The sequence below is a fragment of the Miniopterus schreibersii genome, assembly GCF_964146895.1.
Source record: "Miniopterus schreibersii genome assembly, chromosome: 1".
Lineage (NCBI taxonomy): Eukaryota > Metazoa > Chordata > Mammalia > Chiroptera > Miniopteridae > Miniopterus > Miniopterus schreibersii.
Window position 1 is genome coordinate 201922873 of NC_138101.1, and position 23519 is coordinate 201946391.

General features: G+C 49.5%; 2 gene segments (V, D, J or C); both read right to left on the reverse strand.

Annotated features, from left to right (window-relative positions):
- LOC308546874 (immunoglobulin gamma-1 heavy chain-like) overlaps window positions 1-23519 on the reverse strand; it is a 540757-nt gene that overhangs the window by 254286 nt on the left and 262952 nt on the right.
- The window catches only part of LOC308546863 (immunoglobulin heavy constant mu-like), a 512225-nt gene that overhangs the window by 217181 nt on the left and 271525 nt on the right, over window positions 1-23519 (reverse strand).

Sequence of the window (23519 nt, forward strand, 5' to 3'; positions counted from 1 at the left end):
GGGCTCCTGGGTCCTGAGCGCCCCCTGCTGCCCAGCCCATGCTCTGAGGGGGGTCCTGCTGGGCTCCCAGGGCACTGACCTCTCAGCATCTCTAGTCCAGGAGTGAAGGCTGCGCCCGACTCAGAATGTTCCCTCGGGGACCCCACATGCTTTTGACATCTCTGGACAGGGGCACCTGGCCCCCCCGGATCCCAATGGCTCTGCCTGGAGAACCCAAGAGAGGGCTTTATGAAGCCAACAGGGACCCCTCCCTGGACCTGCCAGATGCACGGACACAACCAGCTCTCCTCTGGGTCCAGAAGCTGTCGGGGGCTCTGGGGCCTCTTATGTCCTCAGGTTCCTCTGGGTGAAGGTCCCATCTAAGTATCCCTGAGTGTGGCTCAAGTTTCACTGCTGTGATTCTATTATTCAATAAATTAGACAGACACTCTGTGGAGGATTTTCATCATAATGACCCTAATGTCCCTTCTCCCCTGTAGCCAGCACATGGGCGGGGCCCCCACACTGACCCTGACCTAGTGTGTGACCAGTTTCCACAAACAGAGGAAAGCGAACACGCTGGACGTGGAGACTGGAGAGAGCCTGCCCTGTGGTTTCCTGTTCTCCCAGCACCTGGGACCTGCAGACACCACAGCGAGAAGGGTCCTGTGTGGTCCTGGGAGGGTCAGACCCAGGGGCCCATGTCCAGTCCCTGCAGCCACACTGACCCGCCATGTGGAGAGGGTCACACAGGTCTACAACCCTCTGGTGCCCATTGTGAGAGCACAGCCCTGAGCCCTGAGGGCAGGACCATGGAGGACACTGGACAGGGGTCCTCTCGGGAGCAAAACAGGTGGCGATGCAGGAACAGGGCCCTGAGAGTGGGCCTCGGTCATCACTGTCCCTGTGGAACAGCATCAGGGTTGTTTCCACAGTGTCTCCTGATGTTCTGACTGCCTCCCTTTTGTCCTGATCACCCCCTGGTTGCCCCTGGTGTCCCCATGATGCCTTGAGGGGACCCTGAAGGTATCGATGTCCTCTGGGGAATCCCGAGTGCCCCACGGATCTTGTAAGAAGCATCTGAATGACCTGAGCACCCCCTGATGTCCTGGGGGCCCCTGGAAAACCCCACCCCAGAGGCAGAAATGGACAAAGCTGTCAGCAGGCTCATGAGTCCACCCGAATCCTCAGGAGTCTACGTTGGAAACCCAAGAGGAAACCTCCTCACTCCTGGTAGGACGGCTACTACGTGAGAAACAAACCAGAGAAAGCAGTTCCCCTGCTGGGGAGCGAGGGGAGGAAGGAGCCCTTGCACCCTCCTGATGGGAAGGTGACGTCCTTCAGCTGCATGGGAAACGGCACGTTGGTCCCTCCAGAAATGGAAGGAGAAGCCTGTTCGACTGAGCAACCAGCCCTGGTGTCCCTGCAAGTGACCAAGACGGAGTGTGAAGAGGTGCTGCCCTGCCCGCTCACTGGGCAGGAATCAGTCGCCCAGACGGGAAGCCACCCAACGTCCATCACGGATGAAGGGACAACCGGTGTCCTAAGGCAGGACAGGATATCACTCAGCCTCCAAACGGGGAAATCCTGCCACAAGCCCAGCGTGGGTGACACTGGGGCCAGTGAGCTCTGTGAAATGAAGACTCAGGTAAAGCCAAGTGTTGTACGATCCCAGGTAGACTGTGAACTAAATTAGGTTTCCTTCCAGCAGAGTGTGGAGGAGCCTGGGGCCTGGGTGTGGTGAAGGCCGGTGCCGGGCACGTGGAAGAGCGGAGGGGGGGCTGCCCTGGGGTCCTGGGCGCCTACGGGAGCAAAGTCGGAGGTAGCTGGAGGGGACAGCTCCTGGCAGGACAGACACCAGACCCTGACCACGGACACGAAATTCACAGGGGCCTGGGTGTGTTCGCCTCCGAGTGTGGAGCCGTCCATCCCTCAGGGCCCTGTGGACAGCAGGAACCTTGGTGCACAGGGTGGAGCTTTGCCCTGGGAATGGGGGAGACAGAAGCCCCCCCAAACCAGAGCAGCCTCCCGGGTCGTCTCTGAGACCCGCTCCCTTCACTCTGAGCCATCACTGGGCCCACGGTGCTCACGTGGGCAGCACAGAGCCTTATTTCTCATGGCCGAGTAAGATTCCAGGGGTGGGTGTCCCCTGTTCTCTTATGTTATTAAGTTTGTCAGCATGTCAGTTCTAAATCCATACATAAAACATATTTAACCACAACATTCATGTTACATATCATGGTAGAATCATGTTTGATAACAACTCATAACATATTATATCACAGAGCACAGCTGGTAATGTCCTCACTGCATTTTCATGGAGAAAATGTGTTCTGTAGAGTAAGAGCAGTGCAGTAATTGATGCTAGTTTTCAAATGCAGTTTAGTCTGAATTATTGATGACATTTTAGTTTCCTCACTTGTAAACTTAGAAGACTTGGGGGTGTTTGTAGCTTCTAACACGAAGATGTGAGTAATATTTTGATATTTTTTTGTATGAGACGGAGTCATGCTCCTGGAGGAAGCACTGCTGGTGGGACGGCTGAGGGGCATGTGAAGAACACGTTTAATTTCTAAGAAGCTGCGACTCGGGATGTGAGCAGAGAGAACAGGACCTGCAGGGGCTGGAGCGGGAGGGTCCCCGTCACGGCGGATGTGTCCCCTGAAACAGCAAGGCCACCTGCTCGCCTGTCGTCTGCAGGGAGAACATGAGGAATCAGAGCCCCAGGGGAAGAGCAGGACCCGGCCTGGGTGCAGCTGAGGGACCTGAGGGGAAATCCCTGCTCCCTACAGGCAGCCCCTCCGCCCTCCCTCTGCCCCTGCTCCTGGGCTGTTCTCTGGTCAGTGTGTCCTGAGGGCCCTGGTGGCCGCAGGCCCTCCTGCAGGGAGGTTTGTGTCCGGCTCACACAGACCACCCCTCACTGTGTCCCTCGCACAAAAATACCCGGCCATGTCCTCAGATTTCAGGCTGTTCATCTGCAGATACAGCGTGTTCTTGGCGTTGTCTCTGGAGATGGTGAATCGGCCCTTCACAGACTCTGCATAGGATGTGCTACTTCCATCAGGATTAATGCGTGAGACCCACTCCAGCCCCTTCCCTGGAGCCTGGCGGACCCAGCCATGCCATAGCTACTGAAGGTGAATCCAGAGGCTGCACAGGAGAGTCTCTGAGACCCCCCAGGCTTCACCACGGCTCCCCCAGACTCCACCAGCTGCACCTCACCCTGGACACCTGCAAACACAAAAACGTCCTGGTCAAGAAACCATCACACGTCCACAGCTTCTCTCACTCACTTCCACTGACACACTCAGTGTCTCTTTTTCTCCATAAATTACCTCTTAAAATAGCAACAAGGAAAACCCAGCTGAGCCCAAGCCCCATGGTGAGTGGTGTGTGTTCAGTCCTGATCAGGGAATGAGAACAGCTGGGGATCCCGGGGCTGGGCTCCTGTCCCAGAGCTGCAGGGTCGGGGCTGGGCTGGTTTTTATGAGCAGAGGGGACCCTATTTGCATGGCTTCCTACTATATAGGGAGCTCTGGGGTTGGACACTGTCACTAAGGACATGGTCTTAGTGTGTGACATGTCTAAATGTGCATGTCTGTGAAATTATTCGCCATATCTTGTCCTGTGACCTCCCCACTGCATGCAAATGCTCCGGGTGCCCTGTATCAGGACTCTGGAAAATATTGTCATAAAATGAAAATAAGAGGTGTTTAAAATGAGAGATGCTGCCAGGGTGAGCGTGGCTCAGTGGTTGAGCCTTGTCCTAGAATCCTGTAGATCGCAGTTTAATTCCAGTTCAGGGGACAGGCGGGGATTGTGTGGTGGATCCCCAGTTGGGGGCATGCAGGAGGCTGCCGATCAATGTGGAGTCTGTCATCATTGATGTTTCTGTCTTTCTCTCCCTCTCCCTTCTTCTCTCTAAAATTGATAAAGATGTATATATATAAAAAAAGGGAGATGCATTTCAGACTCAACAGTCATGGCACAAGAGAAATCAACCCTCACAGCCACAGGAAGAATTAAAAGTGCAGGAGGCTCATGTTCAGGGGACGGGAGCTCCATCTGACACTATTTCCCTCAAAGTGTTCAGAGGATGAATCAAGACCAGAGTGTGAACCCAGAGCCGGTGGACAAGTGCTGGGGAGAGTGGAGGGTCACTGTGGGCCCCTGGGACACAGAAGCATGGACCATAGAGACACGGGCAGAGCCCCCGGGCCATGACCTTCAGGGGTCGGTGCTGACTGTGTAGCAGCTGCACTGCCTCATGTGCTGTGTTTCTCCTCTGGACCCTGATGGGAACCAGTTTCCTACCCTGGGGATGGAGAAGTAGCTGCGTCATGACAGGTGTGTTTGGGTGAAGATGTGGGTAATGGTTTGTGAGCAATGAGAGTGTTGTTGCTGGAAACCCTGCTGTCTGCATGGGACCCGGGGAACCCCGTCTCCATGTCCCCACATGATGGGAGGGAACTGGAACAGGGGCCTGACTCAGGGCAACACTGGGGAAGCCACCTGGGATCACGAATGGGGGACGTAACCCAGACTGAGGACACACCACCCAGGGTTCCTGCTCCATTCGGCTCTGACTCTCCTTGTTGTGTGATGGGTTCAAGTTTCCTCTCCTCACTTTCTCTGAAATAGCCCCACACGTTCCCTAGAGTCACGAGACACTGTGGGGAGTGTGCAGGGCACCAGCCCCGTGTGTGCCGACCTCCTACCTCCCATCTCTCCTGGGCTCACTCTCTAGTTCTGTGAATCGCCTGGTGCCGTCTCCAGGGTTTTCTATATAGAAGATCATGACGTCTGTGTACTGATAGGAAGAGATATTTTGTTCTGCTCCTCTCTGATTTAGACACTTTCTATTCTACTTTTTAAAAATCTAATTATTCTGACAACGATGTGCAGTTTCTGGAATAGAAGCAGTTACTGGGGTGCCCTTGTGTTGCTCTTCATGTTACAAGAATTGCTTTGAAATTTTCTCTGTGGAGCACAATGCTGACTGTTTTCTTTTCCAATGTACCATTTACTATACGGAGGTTCCTCACTTCTCCATGTAACACATTGAGAATTTTGATCATAAGGAGGTTTTAATATAGTCCTTTGCCATTTATTTATATGCTGATACAGTTAGTCCTTCATGCTGGGGATGAGCTGTGGCAATTTACTGGTTCCAGGGGCTCCACCGTCCTAGCCTTCCAGAGGATGACGCACTGATCATGGTGAATGACCCGCCAAAGGCCTGTTGAGTTTCCTAGTATCACTGAGGATTTTTGCATTTATGTTCATCGGAGACATGACCTTTCATTTTTTGATTGCTCTTATTTGGCTTTGGTAGGAGTGTAGTGGTCACCTCAATAAAATAATTCGAAAGACTTTTGTCTTCTTGAAAGTCTTGGACATGTTTGAGAAGAACTGACTGAGACTATACTATTTGTTTTGTGAAATTTTGCTAGAATTTACCCTTGTATCCACTTGAACATGGGCTTTTCTCGTTGACAGGTTTAGATTAATACTTCAATTATTTATTCATTTATTTTTTAACTTTTTATAATTTTTATTTTTGTTTAAAGTATTACAGATGTCATTTTTCTCGCCAATGACCCATTCCCGCCCCGTTCCTTCCCCCTCCCCAGTCACTCTCCCCACCATCGTCCATGATTTTGGGTTGTGCACATATGCACATAAATTCTTTGGTTATTCTCTCCCCCTCCACCCACCCGCCCTCCTCCATCCCTCTGACATTCGTCAGTCTCAACTATGCTTCCATGCCATTGAATCTATTCTGTTCATCAGTTTATTAAGTTCTTCAGATTCCACGTATAAGCGAGATCATGTGATGTTTGTCTTTCTCTGCCTGGCTTATTTCACTTAGCATAATATTCTCCAGGTCCATCCATACTGTCCCAAAGGGTACGAGATTCTTCTTCTTCACAGCTGCGTAGTATTCCATGGTGTGAATGTCCCACAGCTTTTTATCCACTCATCTACTGATGGGCACTTGGGCTGTTTCCAGATCTTAGCTATTGTAAACTGTGCTGCTATGAACATCGGGGTGCATATATTCTTTCTGATGAGTGTTTCAGGATTCTTAGGATACATTCCCAGGAGTGGAATCACTGGGTCAAACGGCAGCTCCATTTCTAATTTTTTGAGGAGCCTCCATACTGTTTCCACAGTGGCTGCCCCAGTCTGCATTCCCACCAGCAGTGCACCAGGTTCCCCTTTCTCCACACCCTCGCCAGCACATGTAGTTTGTTGATTTGTTGATGGAGCCATTCTGACAGGTGTGAGGTGACACCTCATTGTGGTTTAAATTTGCATCTCTGATGATTAATGACATTGAGCATTTTCTCATGTGTCTCTTGGCCATCCGTATGTCCTCTTTGGAGAAGTGTCTATTTAAGTCCTTTGCCCATTTCTTAATTGGGTTGTTTGTCTTCCTCATGCTGAGTAATATGAGTTCTTTGTACACTTTGGAAATTAGCCCATTATCAGATGCATCCTTGGCAAATGTGTTTTCCCAGACCATGGGGTTCCTTTGTATTTTGAGGCTGTTTTCTTTTGCTGTGCAGAAGCTTTTTAGTTTGATGTAGTCCCATATGTTTATTTTTTCTTTTGTTTCTTTTGCCCTAGGAGACGTATCAGTGAAAATCCACTATGTGGGATGTCTGTGACTTTACTGCCTATGTTTTCTTCCAGGATTTTTATGGTTTCGTGACTTATATTTAAGTCTTTTATCCATTTTGAGTTTATTTTTGTGTATGGAGAAAGTTGGTGGTCTAGTTTCATTCTTTTGCATGTATCTGTCCAATTTTCCCAGCACCACTTATTGAAGAGACTGTCTTTACTGCATTGGATGCTCTTGCCTCCTTTGTCAAATATTAACTGACCATAGTGGCGTGGGGCTATTTCTGGGGTCTCTGTTCCATTGATCTCTATGCCTGTTGTTGTACCAATACCAGGCCGTTTTGATTACAGTGGCTTTGTAGTACAGTTTGAAGTCTGGTAATGTGATCCCTCCCACTCCGTCTCCGTTCTTTTTTCTCAAGATGGCTGCAGCTATTCGGGGTCTTTTTTGGTTCCATATAAATTTTCAAAATGTTTGTTCTAGGTCTGTGAAATATGCTGTTGGTATTTTAATAGGAATTGCATTGATTTATAAATTGCTTTGGGTAGTGTAGACATTTTAATAATATTAATTCTTCCAATCCATGAGCATGGTATCTTCTTCCACTTGTTTAAATCTTCCTCTATTTCTTTTTTCAGTGTCACATAGTTTTCTGAGTACAGGTCCTTCACATCCTTGGTTAAGTTTATTCCTAGGTATCTTATTTTTTTTTAGTTGAGATGGTAAATGGTATTGTTTTTTTAGTTTCTCTCTCTGAAACTTCATTGTTGGTGTATAAGAATGCCATTGATTTCTGGATGTTGATTTTGTATCCAGCTACCTTGCCAAATTCGTTTATCAAATCTAGTAGTACTTTGATGGAGTCTTTAGGGTTTTCTATGTACAATATCATGTCATCTGCAAATAATGACAGTTTTACTTCCTCCTCTCCAATTTGGATGTCTTTTATGTTTTCTTCCTGTCTGAAGGCTGTGGTGAGGACTTCCAGTACTATGTTGAATAAGAGGGTGAAAGTGGACATCCCTGTCTTGTTCCTGTTTTTAATGGAAATGGTTTTAGTTTTTACCCATTGAGTATGATGTTGGCTGTAGGTCTGTCATATATGGCCTTTATTAGGTTGAGGTATGATCCCTCTATTCCCACTTTGGTGAGAGTTTTTATCAGAAATGGGTGCTGGATTTTGTCGAATGCTTTTTCTGAGTCTAGTGATATGATCATATGATTTTTGTCCTTCATTTTGTTTATGAGATGTATCATATTTATTGATTTGCGGATGTTGTACCAGCCTTGCATCCCCGGAATAAATCCCACTTGGTCATGATATATGAACTTTTTAATGTATTGCTGGATCTGGTTTGCTAGTATTTTACTGAGGATTTTAGCATCTATGTTCATCAGCGATATTGGCCTGTAATTTTCTTTCTTTGTAGTGTCTTTATCTGGTTTTGAGATTAGGGTGATGCTGGCCTCCTAAAAAGAGTTTGGGAGTTTTCCCTCCTCTTGAATTTTCTGGAATAGTTTGAATAGAATAGGTGTTAATTCTTCTTTTAATGTTTGGTAGAACTCTCCTGTAAATCCATCTGGTCCAGGACTTTTGTTTGCTGGGAGTTTTTTGATTACTGCTTTGATTTCATTAGTTGTTATTGGCCTATTCAGGTTTTCTGCCTCTTCTTGATTCAGCTTTGGAAGGTTGTATGCTTCTAGGAATTTGTCCATTTCACCCATGTTGTCCAATTTGTTGGCATATAGTTGCTCATAATATTTTCTTACAATCCTTAGTATTTCTGTTGGGTCAGTTGTTATATCGCCTCTTTCATTTCTGATTTTATTTATTTGGGTCCTCTCTCTTTGTTTCTTAGTGAGTCTGGCTAAAGGTGCATCAATCTTATTTATCTTTTCAAAGAACCAGCTCTTGGTTTCATTGATTTTTTGTATTGTTTTTTTAGTCTCTGTGTCATTAATTTCTGCTCTGATTTTTATTATTTCCTTCCTTCTGCTTCCTCGGGGCTTTTCTTGCTGTTCTCATTCTAGTTCTTTTAGTTGTTGTGTTAGATGGTACATTAGATCTTTTTCTTGTTTCTTGAGATAGGCCTGTAATGCTATGAATTTTCCTCTGAGGACTGCTTTCGCTGTGTCCCATAGGTTTTGGGTTGTTGTCTGTTCATTTTCGTTGCTTTCCATGAAGTGTTTGATTTCTTCCTTGATCTCCTTGGTAACCCATTCATTGTTTAATAACATGCTATTTAGCCTCCATGTGCTTGAATATTTTTGAGTTTTTTTATGGTGGTTGATTTCTAGTTTCATGGCATTGTGATCTGAGAAGATGCTTGATATGATTTCAATCTTCTCATATTTGTAGAGATTTGCCTTGTGCCCTAACATGTGGTCTATTTTTGAGAATGTTCCATGTGCACTTGAGAAGAATGTGTATTCTGCTGCTTTTGGGTGAAATGTTCTGTAAATGTCAATTAAATCCGTTAGGTCTAGTGATTCATTTAAGGTCTGCGTTTCCCTGTTGATTTTTTGTCTTGATGACCTGTCCAGTTCTGACAGTGGGGTGTTAAAGTCCCCCACTATGATTGTGTTGCTGTCAATCTCCCCTTTAAAGTCCCCCAAGAAATTTTTTATATATTTAGGTGCTCCTGTATTGGGTGCATAAATGTTTATAAGGGTTATTTCCTCCTGATGGATTGATCCCTTTAGTAATATGTAGTGACCATCTTTGTCTCTCGTTATGGTCTTTATTTTGAAGTCTGTTTTGTCTGAAATAAGAATTGCTACTCCAGCTTTCTTTTCCTTTGCATTTGCATGGAATATTTTACTCCATCCCTTCACTTTTAGCCTGTGTGAGTCTTTTGCTCTCAGGTGGGTCTCTTTTAGACAGCATATATTTGGGTCCTGTTTACTTATCCATTCAGCTACCCGATGTCTTTTGATTGGACAATTTATTCCATTTACATTTAAGGTTACTATTGATATCAACTTATTTACTGCCATTTCCCCCCTTTATGCTGATGTACCTTTCTCTCACTATTCCTTCTTTTTTCTTAAAGCAGTCCTTTTAGCATTTCTTGCAATGCTGGTTTAGTGGAACTAAACTCCTTTAGCCTTTTTTTTTTTTTGTCGGGGTAGTTTTTTGTTTCACCTTCAAATTTCAATGATAGCCTTGCTGGATAAAGCAGTGTTGGTTGCATGTTCTTGCTTTTCATTACTTGCAGAACTTCATGCCACTCCCTTCTGGCCTGAAGAGTCTCTGTTGAGAAATCAGCTGTCAGCCTTATGGGGGTTCCCTTGTAGGTCACTGCTTGTCTCTCTCTTGCAGCCCTTAATATTTTTTCTTTGTCCTTGACATTTGCCATTTTAATTACTATGTGTCTTGGAGTGGGTCTCTTTGGATCCCTCTTGTTTGGGACCCTCTGTGCTTCCTGAATTGGTGTGGCTTTCTCCTTCACCAGCCTAGGGAAGTTTTCTATAATTATTTCCTCCACCAAGTTCTCTATCCCTTGTTCTCTTTCCTCCCCCTCTGGCACTCCTATAATGCAAATGTTGTTTCACTTCATGTTGTCCCAAAGTTCCGCTAGACTGTCCTCATGTTTTTTAAGTGTTTTTTCTTTTTGCTGCTCTGATTGTGTGATTTGTTCTACCTTGTCTTCTAAGTCACTTATTCTATCTTCTGCTTCATTGAGCCTGCTTTTAATTCCTTCCAGTGCATTCTGGAAATCAGATACAGCATTCTTGATCTCTGTCTGAGTTTTATTTATGGTATGTATCTCCTTTTTCATATTTTCACTAAGGTCCTCGATCTTATCATCTAGAGTCTTCTTAAGTTCCTTGAACATCTTCATCCATACTCTGACCTCCATTTCTGATAGCTTGCTTAACTCCATCTCATCAAAGTCTTTTTCTGGTGATGTTTCCTTTTCTTTAATTTGGGGGTTGTTTCTTTGTCTCCCCATTTTGGTAGGTCTTAGTATTTGTATCTATATATTAGATATATTTGCTGACCCCCAGCCTTGTGGAATGGGATTTTGTCTTGTGGGTCTAGTGGAGCCCAGAGGTGTGTTTTCCTTATACCTCTGAGCTCTTTGCTCTAGTCTTGATCCTCTTGTGGGTGCCCCTTTTGTGGCTTCTTTATGTTCTCCTGTTGTGGTTGGGTCTATATTGTTGTTGCTCAGTCTTTGGGAGGACCCTTCTCTCCGGTTGGCTAACTGTGTCACAGCCCCCACCTCGACGTGTAAGCTGTTGTACAGGTGCTGGCAAGGCAGGCCAATGCACAACTAAAATTCCAGGAAACAGGAGGTATTTTACAGAATATCTTGACAGTAACAATGAAAATAACTCACTTGAAAATAGAACTGGGAGAGTGAAGGGAGAACACAACACATCCACCCCCGTACACACACATACAGAGAGAAAAAAGAAAAAAGAAAAAAAAAGGTGCTTAAAAAAAACATAAAAAACCAAAACCAGAAAAGTAATGCTTAGAGAGAGAGAGAGAGATGTATATAGTTGTTGATACTGGTGAAAATTTAGAAACTAATAATAAACTAAAATGTAAAAAATAGAGAAGCTACTGGGAGGTAATAGAAGCAGAGAAAATATTCTGAAAGAAGGGTCAGCAAAGAATTAAGAGAGAGATTAGAAATAGGATAGTTGAAAATGAGAAAACAAAAATACAATAAAGAGAATAGGAGAAACTAACAATCAGACAGGAAGACAGAAGGGATCCTAATGAAAGAATGAAAGAAAAGTAGGAAAAGAAAAAAGAAACAGAAGAAAAACGTTATGCCAATGGATTGAGAGGAGAGAGAGAGATAAAGCCGGGCAGGGAGGGAGTCCAGTAAGAGATTTGGAGGAAACTATCGAGGGAAGCAGTAAACTTGGATATAATGATAAAGTCCCAGTCGTTGAGCAGGGATATCAAGAAAGTCTTGATATTGGAAGCAAGGATACGAGAAAACAAAGCAACTATTCAAAACAAAACTGAAAAAAAAGCAAAGCAAAACAAAATTCAGACTCCCTGATGTGTCTTTAGTGCTCCCAACTTGCATTCCGTCCACTCAGGCGTGTTTCTCTGGTTTTTTCAAGCTGGTTGTGTAGGATTTTAGGATTAAATCGAGTCCGTGGCCGGGAGCGGGGTCGTTCTGCCGCTTCTCACAGTGCCGCCATCTTCCGACTCAATACTTCAATTATTTAAATAAATATGAACCCATCTAGGAATGTCAGGGGCAAATTCTTAATTTGAACACCAAATTATGGACTGAGAAACGTAACTGTTGATCTTCACAGGGTGTGGACAGTGCATTGTAATTCCCAAATGCACACACCTGGACTGAGCAGTGACCCCCTAACAGGTGTCCTAAGTCTGCACCCCTCAGGTTGACCTGAGCAACATGAATTGACTTGGGAGCAGCTAGAGGTCCCCACCCAGGGAAAGACCTGCCTCTGTGAACTGCAGCCAGGGGCTGGTCTCTGCAGGCTCTGAGGTGGGCAGGGCCAGCTCCTACCTGAGACTCAGCAAATGCATGTCTGCTCTTCCCCCTGAAGGTGGAGGGATTTTCTGAAGAGGGGACAAAGTTATTCCCCTCAAGATTTCTGGGCATGGAGGGAACCTGTTGGACACGGGAACAAGTCTTCTCAGCACATTTAACAATTCCTCCTGTGAGAGGCAACGCTCAGCCAGGAAACCCACTAAGTTAAGGCACAATGTATTTGGGGCCAGGGAGGAAATTACAGTTGATAGCAAACCACATGCTTATTTTATAAACCATTTAAGAGAATGAACTAAATCACATTTTCTTACAGAGATTTCACAAAATGACTTAGTCTTCAGAATGCACCTCCCTGGCCTCCATCTCCAGGGAGCACAGAGAACATGTCCCAGCTGCTGGCCTCTGAAATCCAACGTGGTTTGTGCTGCAGACACAGCTGTGCCCGACCCACAGACCATGGCTGAGCTCGGCAGTGACACTAAGACAGGGCCATGGCTGGGAGACACAGGCATTACCTGAGGAAACACGGAGTGAAGAAATCTGTGACCCATTTGTTGGGAGGTCCTGAAGTGCAGGGAGCTTTAGGCAAGTCCCACTTTTCATGGACAGACTTTGATTGTCGGCTGACCTTTTCCCCAGGCTCACCAACCCCTCTGCAATTTTCTTCCCCCACAAGTGATACGCTCCCTTTCTGCAGGTGAGAATGTTTCTACTAAACATTCTAAATAAATACGTTAAATGCAGACCCATTGGGGGTAGGCACAGAAGCACAGGCCTGGGAACTCTGGAGACACCGTTGTGTGGAGAGGAAGCCCTGAGCCCTTGGAGGAAACAGCCAGAAACTTCACCTGCAGCTGCTCCTGAAGCTGAGACAGAGTCTGAGGCTGTGAGCGCCCCCTGGTGTCCTGGGTGCCCCTGGAGCCCAGCCTCCTCTCTCCTGCTGGGAGGTTTGTGTCTGGCTCACAGTGAACTCCCCTCACTGTGTCTCTCGCACAGAAATACACGGCCGAGTCCTCAGATTTCAGGTTCGTCATTTTAAGAGAGACTGTGCTGGTAGGGTTGTCCCTTGAGATTGTGAATCTTCCTTGGACTGATGGGGCATACCACTGATTTTTTCCAGTTGGGCTACTCACTCTTGCCACCCATTCCAGCCCCTTCCCTGGAGCCTGGCGGACCCAGTTCATGCTGTAGTTTGTGAAGGTGAATCCAGAGGCTTTGCAGGAGAGGCTCAGAGACCCCCCGGGCTGCACCAAGCCTCCCCCAGACTCCACCAGGTGGACCTGGCACAGGCCACCTGCAAACACAGAGACAGAGACTGAGAACTGTCCGTGTGGCCCAGTCCCCCTGAGCCTCCTGCACAGGGACGCACCTTGGACAGTGATGAGAAGGGCAGCCCAGGTGAGTGCAGACCCCATGGTGTGGACACGGAGGAGGGGCTCACAGGTGAGGGCTCCTGTCCAGGACCTGCAGGGACAGGAGCTGGGCAGCTTTTCATGAGCAGGGGAGGAGCCCCATTTGCATGTCTTTCCCTGGGACCTGTCTGAGCTGCCAGCAGGGCTCCTCCCTCCCCGTCTTAAATCTGGGGATTGCAGGTGGACAACAATGCCTGGTCCAGGGCTCAGGGGCACAGGGCTGGTCTGATCTTTCTAGTCGCTTGTCTCTGAATCGTGAGAGACACACTCCTCCAGCATGGAAGGTGGGATTTTAAGGTTCTCCAGTGAAGGTTGCACCTAAAATCCCCCAGGAGACGTCCTGCGACAGGTCTGTGGGGATGTCAGTGCCCCTCGTGGCCGCTGTGAGCCCCAAGTCTGACGCTCTTGTGTCTGAACCAGCTTCCTGAGACAAGGCAGGTGTGTCTGCCACAGGGATGTCATTCCTGGCGGTCTGACACGGTGGCAGCCCCCGTCCTGCCTCCTGCACACTGGAGATTCTCTGCACGGACAGGCTGGCCTCCGGGCTCCCACCTGGAGTCAGGAGGAGCATAACCGTCCTCAGTGACAGGGCCCTAGAGCCAGGTCCTCAGCCTGCAGGCACGAGGAGCCTTCCCCCGCCTTCTTTTCTCAGTCTAGTGTTGTCAGTGATGTCGGGGATCAGAGGGACGTTACTGACCATGGTTCCCAGCTTAGATTTCCCCACAGGAAAGGGACCTTCAACCCTGACAGGACACCCTCCCTCCCAGCCTCCCCCTGTCCTTTCCCTGAGGACGGTCACTGTGCTCAGAGGTGCTGGGCTCTCCCCAGAACATTCCCGTCCTTAATGTAATAAACACATTCTCCCATCCGACACATACTATGGAAATGCACTCTCTGCGCAGGCTTGCCATTTAATCATCTTGATGGAAAAATTGGTGACACAAATGTTTTTACTTTTATTCAAGTTAAATTCATCAGTATTTGCTTCCATGGGTCATATTTTGGGTGTTTTTACAGCAACCACCTGAGAAAGTGCTGAGCCCCACTGTCCATGCTGATTTTCTGCAGCAGCCACAGGGACTGGAGCAGGTTTTGGGACCAGAGTGGAGGCTGCTGGGAAACTCCCCATAGATCTGGACATGACTTTGGAGCTGGGTGAAGGGAGGATGCTGGACTTGTTTTTATTCACGCGACAGAAATATGCCTGATTCTGATGGACAGAGTGTTACTGGACCTATGGGTTTAGAGTCTCTTCAAGTGAAGACCCAGAAGGAAGCCCAGGGCAGGATGGAGACAGCTTATATCATCCCAGGAAATCCCTGAGTAATTGTGAACAGGAGCTGCTTAGAAACAGAGACGTTACCGATGCTACAGGCTGTGAGGACCAGCTGCTGTGCTGGGGACACCCCTAGGGAGCAGGATTACTTCAGTGGGGCTTTGGTGATCACCATGTGCGCCCCTTGAGTGTCACTCGTGGATGTGGCAGGGTTGTGATCCAGCCTGGTCAAGTCTGACCACCAGGTGCACTGTCTCTGGGTCCTCCCGAGAGGTGCAAAGTGAGCCTGTGTCTGTGCCTTGCCCAGGGCCACCCAGCCTGAGCTACACAGCAGTCCCTAGATGGCTGGTGCTTGTGCTGGGCTTGGAGGTGTCCAGTTGAGGCCAAGTGAGGAACCAATGCAGCTGCCGCTAGTGCCAGGCCTGGGGCCACTTATCAGGGTGCATGGAACACGCTGCTGCTTCTTTGAGAGATTTTAGGAAAGTCCCCAGGATGAGGGTAGAGAGGCCACTTGCATAGAAAAGCCCCTGGAAATGGCCTGGAGGAGCCTGCAGGTGGGGAGGGGCAGGTGCTCAGGGAATCACCTGGGTGGGGCCAAAGGAGTGAGTCAGGTGCTGGGCATTCAAACCTGGGTCCTGCCTGCTGACTGTGGGGGGAGGACTCCTCAAAGGAGCCATGGCCTCTGAGCTCTTCTGCCTGGGAGAAACCTGCCCGTCCTCCTCTGGCCCCGAATTCAGGCTGTTACTTCCTCCCCGATGTCCCAGGCTCCTTTCAGGCTGCTGCCCGGCCCTGGGCTCAGAGGGACGGGTCTGAGTGAGTCCCCTGCAGGCCCTTTAAGAGGACCTCCCTCCCCTCACTCAGTGACAGTCCCCTTGGTTTTCCCAGCCCAAAGTCGTGGGGACGTCTCTTGCGGACCCTGGAACCCTGGGCGGGGGTCCTGTTGTGGGGCTGGGACCCGGTGCCCCTCTGGGTAACGTTCACGCCGAGCTATCGCTCCCGGTATTAAACCAAAGCACCGGTTCTGGGCCCGAGGCCTTGTCTGTGACTCAGCCCTGATCTGCCCGCGTCTCCGCCTCCTCCTGGTCTCCTTCCTTCTTCTGTCCCCTGGTTGCAGGGCTTCTGTGCAGCTAGACCTCAGGAGGCTCTGAGTGACGGTTGCTCTGTGTTTTAGGTGTAATTTGATGTGGTTTGGGAAGCAGCAGGTACCCCGGTTACCTACGCGCCCACCTGTTGTCTCTGAACCAGGTACCTGAGGGTGCAGTTTGTGGTTCATTCTGGGCAGGAGGTGCGGCCCGGTTCCTGGTTCCCTAGGTGAGCCGTCCCTGCATTCCGGGACCGAGCCCGACTGGACCAGGGAAACCATCCTCCCAATGTGCTGTCACGGTTCCTCGGGCATTGTTGAGGGTTTTTGCATTTATGTCTGGGGACGTCCCATCTGTCCTGGAGACAGTCCTGTTGTAGTGAGGACATTGCAGGATCTTCGCCTTCATTCTGTTTAATGTCGTTTAGGCCAATAACCCTTTAAATTTTCATTAATTCTGATTTTTAGTTTGCTTTTCTTCTAGGAATCTAGGTTTTCCACCAAAATTTCATTTTCATGATCACTGTTTCCTGTGACACATTTCGTGATTTGCACCTTTCCTGAAAATCTTGTGGTTCTGGGTCCGTGGACTCACCGGCTCACTCATGGTCTCTACCAGGCCAGTTCTCTCTTTCTCTGCATGTTTAGTAATTTGCAGACTCCAGTGATTCTTAGTCCTGGGAGGGTTTTCATAAAAACCAAAGATTCTCTTTTCACACCTACTCGACCCTGAGACCTCATGAGAGAGGCTTTGCTGCCTTTCTGCCCGATCGCTGGTCAGACTGGATGCAGGTGCTTCTGGAGTCAGAGCTGGCAGCTCCCTTTCCAGGTCTGGGCGAGTCGTTACCGAGGCTCCTCCTGGGCTCTCTGGGCCCCAGGCAAGTCCTGGGAACGGGGTTTGTCAGTCACGGCTCCCGTGTGGGGTCCCTCAAGGTGCATTTGTGCAGGGCCACCCAGCACACTCCCCGGTGAAGGCAGCGTCCCTGTGGGTCCCCCTTTCATAAGCTGCTCCCCTCCTGGGGCTCCTGGGCCTCTGTGTCCCTCTGCACAGCAGGAGGAGCTCATGTCTGAGGTCCTTGAGCTCCCCCAGCTCCCGTATCTGCTGGGGCTCCTCGAACATGACACCCCATCTTTGAACTCAGGTGGACTGAGTGTTTGTGCTCTCTCGGGAGGGACAGGGTCCCATGAGGCTGTGACACCCGGTGGGTGACAGTGCTGCCCTATGTACTGACCGTGTCAGGGGAACATTCATGAAACAGAATTCAGCCCTCATGTGTCTGCACCACTCACAGGGCCCTGGGTCTCCTGGGGGAGGAGAGAAGGAAGTGGGGCTCCGAGGCTCCAGGAGGGGGCAGGACCCGCAGAGCCTGGCAGAAAATGCCATCCCCCTTTCCTGTTCCTTGGACTCGGGGGCCCCGCTGAGAGCCCAGGTTCTTGTACAGGAGGCCCCCGGGCTGTGCCTCTGAGCCAGCCTTGCACAGTAACACGTGGTTGTGTCTGCAGGGTCCACACTGGTCATGGTGAGAACCACCTGGTTCTGGAGGTGTCCTTGGAGATTGTGAGCCTGCCCTTCAGAGATGGGCTGTAATACGTGTCATTGTCCCACCACACGTGTGCCAGCCATGCCAGGGCCTCCCGGGGGCTCCCGGATCCAGCCGACACCCACACCAGTTGTGCTCAGGGAGAACCCAGAGAAGGAGCAGGTCAGCGTGAGGGTCTGTGAGCAGGACCCTCTCTGTCCCCACTCCTGACCCACAGTGAAAACCAGAGCCAGTGTCCTCCCCTGCAGGGTCCAACCATTTCCGACCTTCTGAACAGCCTGTACTCTCTCAGCAGCACCGCCATGAACTGACAAACCTTTGACTCGTCCCTCTGTGTGTGTGACGTCATCAGCCTAGACAACCACACCCCAGGAGGGTGGGTCCCTCTGCCTCTCCCTGGTGTCACCTACTCTTGGTGGTGTAAGGATGGTGTCAAATCAATGACCGTCACCTCCATGCTCTTTCTTCTCTAGCTTTGAGGTCACATGCCTCTGGTGCCTGCTGTCCAGCCCCCACGTGTCCTGCTGTTGCCTGGCTGAGACCCCGAGGTGTGCAGAGCTGAGCTGCACTGTGGAGTCAGCAGAGCCCCCTGTTGGATTTAGGTGACAGTGGTCAGAAGATTTGATTATTAATAGTCATTTGAGTACAATAGTGTCAGAAAAAGTCCCTCTGCCTGTTGTCCATGTGAGAAAGTTCTCCTGTTTCAACAGACTCTTCTGACAGACGTCAGAGGAAAGCGCAGAATCAGGAATCCACAGAGGTTCCTGAGGGAAACTGTGACCTGAAGAGGAAACCACCCAGGAAACAGCCAAACTGCCCACTGCACCTGCTCCTGGAGGGTCCTTGTGGTCAGGGCCCCTGAGCACCCTGGCGGCTGCAGCCACTCCTGCGGGGAGGTTTGTGTCTGGGCTCACATTGACCTCCTCTCACTGTGTCTGCTGCACAGTAATACACGGCCGAGTCCTCAGATTTCAGGCTGTTCATTTGCAGATACACCATGTTCTTGCCATTGTCTCTGGAGATGGTGAATCGGCCCTTCACAGCGTCTGAATAGTATTTGCTACCACCATTACCACTAATTTCTGAGACCCACTCCAGCCCCTTCCCTGGAGCCTGGCGGACCCAGCTCATGTCATAGTTACTGAAGGTGAATCCTGAGGCTGCACAGGAGAGTCTCAGAGACCCCCCAGGCTTCACCACGGCTCCCCCAGACTCCACCAGCTGCACCTCACCCTGGACACCTGCAAACACAAAGACGTCCTGGTCAGGAAACTCTCACACATCCACTGTTTCTCTGACTCATGTCCACTCTCACACTCAATGTCTCTTGTTCTCCATAAATTACCTGTTAAAATAGCAACAAGGAAAACCCAGCTGAGCCCAGGGCCCATGGTGAGTGGTCTGTGTTCAGTCCTGATCAGGGAATGAGAACAGCTGAGGATCCCGGGACTGGGCTCCTGTCCCAGAGCTGCAGGGTCGGGGCTTTGCTGGTTTTTATGAGCAGAGGGGGCCCTATTTGCATGTCCTCCTGCTATATAGAGAGCTCAGGGGTGAACCTACAGATATGTAAGTAACTCAGTGAAGTTGAGAGGTTCCTAGGGCATTTGGTTGCCATGGTAGCTTTTCACCCACTAAATACAGAATTATAGGAGGCTTGGGGTTTGTTGATGACACCACATCTGGTAACAGTGACCCAGCGTCAAGGCTCTGATCCTCCCACTGGCTCCCATTGTTCCCCTGAAACTACTCCTGGACAGAGCTGCACCTGCCCCGTGAAGCTGCACAACCCCTTGTATGTAATGAGAGCCTCAATGAGCCCCTGTATTCCAGTGTTACCCACACTTCAGGGTTGTATCCATCTGCGGCCTCAGAGTCCTCACTGCCATGGAGAAGGTTTTGCATCACCTGTGAGGTGGTCCTAGGTCAGCTAAGGTGAGTCAGGTTCACTGAGATCTGGGAGGTACAACTGAAGTCTCTGTTGGGCACAGAAGTCTATCAAGTGACACAAGAAATGTGAGGGATGCGGGGAATCTGAGTGGCACAGGATGACAGGACCCCTGCTCTTGATACCATTGTGCACCTCCTGTCCCTCAACAATCCCCAAGTTCACTGGCCTTAGAAGCCCTCCCCTGGGATCTCATGTCAGGAATCAGACAACATCCTATTGGGGAGTAGTTATAACAGACACTAGCCAGTAGCAACAGCACACCCATGAGTAACAGGGTCCGTGCTGGTCAGGAGTGACCTCTCCCTCTCCCTGGGAGGCGGGGCCTGAATTAGGTGGCTTCCCTTTCAATGGCTGGAGGGGAGCCCATGGTGGGGCCATGGTGACAGGCGGGTGCCCTTTCACATCGCCATCAGCTCAGGTCCTGGAAGGAGGAGCTGGGTCATCCTCTGGGGCCCAACCTCAGGAAGCCCAGTTATGAAGGGAGATGGCACTGGAGACACTGGAGCAGCATTGGATGGACCACCTCGGGTCACTGAGCTCTGACCTCCACCTCTGACCCAGCAGAGCAGCCTTTCTTGTTTGGGGCTGAGGCTCTTTCTGAATATTAAAGCATGAAGTTATACTTTAGAGTGTTAATTACCTGAGAATATGGTCAATATTTTTCATTAGATTAGGCTCCTAGAAAATTTAAGATGAGATACAATCAAATAGAAATGTTCACAGAAAAGGGCGTGTTACAGACACACAGGGGAGGTTCCTGAGAGAGCTACTGGAGGGAATTAAGTCCAGAGGTTGCACGTGGTCAGTGGGGACAAGGCTGTCAGGAGGCTGTGCAGAGGGAGACAGACTAGAGGGGGAACCATCTCTGGTTGCCCCTGCTCCACACAGGGACCCCACGAACCCTCACTCCCTGACACAGCACACCCTCAGCCACTCCCCTTTCCTGCTCTCTGAGGTCATTTCCCCTGGTTGATGGGCCTGTCCACACCTCCCCAGACCTCGATTATGTCGGAACTGAGGGTGCTCTTGTCCCCTGGTGACTGTGGTATCATCACGCTCATCGTCTGAAGCCACTATGGGTGGGAGGCCCTCCTGGTGTGCAGAGAGCCCAGGGCATTCTCACTGTGTGCAGGGAGCTGGGACTATGACCACCAAGGCTTGTCACCTTCTTTGAGATTGACCAGCTGTTTGGTGCTGAGTCTTCTGTTCTGTGTCCCGACCAGGACTCTGGACAAGATCGAGGAGCAAATGTCAGAAGCAGAGGAAGCTGCCAAGACGACAGGGACCCAGGACTTCACCTCCCCTGCACCTGCCCCTGACTGGGTGCTCTGATCTCTGTCCCCTGAGCGCCCCCTGGTGTCCTCAAACCTCTTGCACCCCGGTCCGCCTCACTTCCTCAGGGATGCTTGTGTCTGGCTCAGGCTGACCTCCCCTCACTGTGTCCCTCGCACAGAAATACACGGCCGAGTCCTCAGATTTCAGGCTCTTCAGTGTTAAATAAACTTGGCTCTTGGCGTTGTCCTTGGTGATGCTGAGTCTGAATTTTAGGGTCTGGTTATAGTGTGTGTTTCCACTGCCCCAAATGACTCCAACCCACTCCAGGCTCTTTCCTGGAGCCTGGTGGGCCCAGTGCACACCACTGGTCATTAAAGAGAATCCAGAGACTGTGCAGGTGAGGGAGAGGGAATGCGAGGACTTCACCAGTCCTGGGCCCGACTCCTGCAGCTGCACCTGGGACAGGACACCTGGGGACAAAGAACATAAGTCCCTGTAGTCACGTGCAGTCACAACCCCCCCAAAGATGCTGCCTGACATCTGAGGCCCTCACCTTGGGGGCTGTCACCAGGCACAGGAGGAGACCCAGCAGGCTCATCTTCTTCTAGACCAAGGCCCTGCCTTTCCCAGAGACCTCAGCCCTGTGTGAGGAGAGAGCTGTGAGCCCCACAGCCCAGGAGGGATTTACCCTGGAGCCTGAAGGGAAGTTTGCATGTGGGGCAGCCTTTTCCTTATAAGTGGGGGGACTGAGGCCAGGCTGCCCTGGTCATTCTGGGACCCTTGGGGGCATCTCTTCCCTGGACCTCACTCAGCATATAAGTTAGGGATAGGGGTTCACCTAGTTTATGGGGCACATTAATTAGGTTAAGGAAAGACTCCCTTCTCTGAGCATAGGAAGGAATGATGGAGCGATGAGTAGGTTTTACTTTTAACTCTTCAAATACATTTAAAAGGGGTTAGCATCTGTAGAGACAGTTCCATAATTCCAACACTTAAATAAGTCTACAATAACCAAATTTTATCGTCTTGTTATTTGAAAGTAATGTTTTACTTGGTGTAAAATATTTTAGAAAGCACAGCCATTTTTAAATCATGTTTTCTTCATTTAGGAGGATACTTTGATCTGAGCACCTTCTTCCAAGCACAGGATAAGGGGAGACCCTTGATTCTTGATGTTGGATCATTTTTTTATGGCGTTGAAACTCTGTGCAAATGTTTCCCTTATGCGAGCCCGTCGCATATAGCGGAGTCCCCAAACTAATCACATCACAAATAATCTTGTTTTTACCTGGAGAAAAGATTAGAAATAAACACTGTGATTATGCATCTGCACCACTGAGCATCTTTCTAATGTGGAAATGATGTGGCCGCGTCCAAACGAGAAAGCCCCTGTCCTAGTGTGTGCCGTGCCCGATTGTGCACGTCTGTAAGAATTGCTGCCCACATCTGGGCCTACGATCTCCCCCTGGAATCAACTGCTCCAGGACAGGTGTACAAAGAATCAGGAGGGAACGTTTTCATAAAAAGGAAAAGAGAGGAGTTAAAAGACGAGACGCCTTTGACAGTCACCAGTAATGACACAGAGGAGAAATCAACCCTCACAGCCAGAGGAGGAATTAAAGTGCAGGAGGCTCATGTTCAGGGGATGGGAAGCCCCATCAGACACTATTTTCCTACAAAGTGTTCAGAGGTAGAATTAAGAGCAGAGTGTGAACCCAGAGCCCGTGGACAAGTGCTGGGGAGAGTGGAGGGTCTGTGTGGGCCCCTGGGACACAGAAGCATGAACCATAGAGACACAGGCAGAGCCCCCGGGCCTTGGCCTTCAGGGGTCGGTGCTGACTGTGTAGCAGCTGCACTGCCTCATGTGCTGTGTTTCTCCTCTGGACCCTGATGGGAACCAGTTTCCTTCCCTGGGGATGGAGAAGTAGCTGCGTCATGACAGGTGTGTTTGGGTGAAGATGTGGGTAATGGTTTGTGAGCAATGAGAATGTTGTTGCTGGAAACCTTGCTGTCTGCATGGGGCCCGGGGAACCCCGTCTCCATGTCCGCACATGATGGGAGGGAACTGGAACAGGGGCCTGACTCAGGGCAACACTGGGGGAAGCCACCTGGGATCACGAATGGGGGACGTAACCCAGACTGAGGACACACCACCCAGGGTTCCTGCTCCATTCGGCTCTGACTCTCCTTGTTGTGTGATGGGTTGAAGTTTCCTCTCCTCACTTTCTCTGAAATAGCCCCACACGTTCCCTAGAGTCATGAGACACTGTGGGGAGTGTGCAGGGCACCAGCCCCGTGTGTGCTGACCTCGTAGCTCCCATCTCTCCTGGGCTCACTCTCTAGTTCTGTGAATCTCCTGGTGCCGTCTCCAGGGTTTTCTATATAGAAGATCATGTCGTCTGCATGCAGATGGGAAGCGATATTTTGTTCTGCTCCTCTCTGATTTGGACAGTTTCTATTCTATGTTTCTTTTTGCCTAATTATTCTGACAACAAGGTGCATTTCTGTGGAATAGAAGCAGTTACTGGGGTACCCTGGTGTTTCTCCTGATGTTACAAGAATTGCTTTGCAACTTTTTCAGTGGAGCACAATGCTAAGTGTTCTCTTCTCAAATGTTGCTTTTACTATACTGAGGATACTCAATTATCTACTTAATATATTGAGAATTTTTATCACAAAGAGGTTTTATATATTCCAGTGCCACTTATTTATATGAAGGCACAGTTAGTCCTTCATGCTGGGGATGAGCTGTGGCACATTTACTGGTTCCATGGGTTGCACCGTCTTTGCCTTCCTGGGGGATGGCTCACTGATCATGGTGAATGACCCTCCAATGTGCTGTTAGGTTTCCTAGTGCCAGTGAGGATTTTCCCTTTATGTTCATCAG